At 33.9% G+C, this 1,264-nt stretch overlaps 1 protein-coding gene across 4 annotated transcripts in view; it reads right to left on the bottom strand.

The window, feature by feature from the left end:
- Positions 1 to 1,264, bottom strand: part of astn1 (astrotactin 1) — a gene marked incomplete in the record, with an annotated part of 409,914 nt that overhangs the window by 83,519 nt on the left and 325,131 nt on the right.

Below are 1,264 nucleotides of genomic sequence, written 5' to 3'. Positions count from 1 at the left end.
CATCTTCACTACACGTCCTGATGCACGCGTCTTCACTACACGTCCTGATGCACGCGTCTTCACTACACGTCCTGATGCACGCGTCTTCACTACACGTCCTGATGCACGTGTCTTCACTACACGTCCTGATGCCACATCTTCACACCACCCTCTGCACCACATCTGAACTCAGTCCACACCCAGTGGGAGGACCCTTCACAACAGGATCACACATACTTCCACACATCTCACAGAAAGGACGTGCAGGACAAAATGACTCAGTGGGATGAGGTTGCATATTTGTGAGCCATCATATCAAAATGAGGATTAAGTCGAATCTGGTCAAAATGACCTAATTACATTTTCAGATTCTTGGCTTTAAAACCTTCATTTTGATACCTGGATCATTCTGATATCATAATTGAATCCATATATATGACTTAATTTGTCTTGTTGATTACAAGAATACTTAAAAATTTGGTCTGAATCCTAATTTGATGTCATTTTAATGAGGAATTTTTGATGTTCTTTTACAGAGGAAACCTCAAATTTTATTTGAATATTGAGATTTCCCAGCTTAAAAAAACAACACTTAAAAAATCTTAAAAATTTAAGACGTTTTTCCTCAAAATCTGTTTTTTTGTTGCTATTGCTCAAAATAGTGCTTCAAAATTTTGTTTTATGATTATATTTCAGACAGTTCATTCAACTGATACATTGATAAGGCTTTTATTCATTACATTTTGACAAAATGCAATTTTTGTTAATATTTTAGTCAAAACACTATATTTACCTATTTCTCCAAACACCACTTTTGGGCTTAATCCTCATTTCGATGTGATGGGTCACATTTCATTCTACTAAACAAATAAATAAAATTCAGTATTCTTTACTGTGTTCTGTGTACTTTTAAACTTCAATTTTTGTCACAAAAACATTTCACTGCAAGTTGAACTTTGTGTAAGTGATACAATTATTTGATTGCTCCCATTTTTATCTTATGTTGCTAACATATTTTATGAAAGCAATGCATTCCACATACAGAAAAAGCTATTGAACATATACAGTATAATTTTTCATTTTAGGTAAAAATGATTTTTATCAAAACCATAAATGTAATTTGACACTTTTTTATTGTTTATCAAGGAGTAATAAAGTACATAAATTCTTACAGTCAAGTGTGAAATATCTCACTTGTATTTAAAGAGACCGCACCAAAACAGCTTGCTCTGAGGCACAACTCAGAACAGGGGTAAAAGCAAGTAAAGCAAGGAGTCTGTGGAGC

This window comes from Austrofundulus limnaeus, unplaced genomic scaffold (assembly GCF_001266775.1).
Source record: "Austrofundulus limnaeus strain Quisiro unplaced genomic scaffold, Austrofundulus_limnaeus-1.0 Scaffold24, whole genome shotgun sequence".
Lineage (NCBI taxonomy): Eukaryota > Metazoa > Chordata > Actinopteri > Cyprinodontiformes > Rivulidae > Austrofundulus > Austrofundulus limnaeus.
This window is presented reverse-complemented; position numbering and strand designations above follow the sequence as displayed.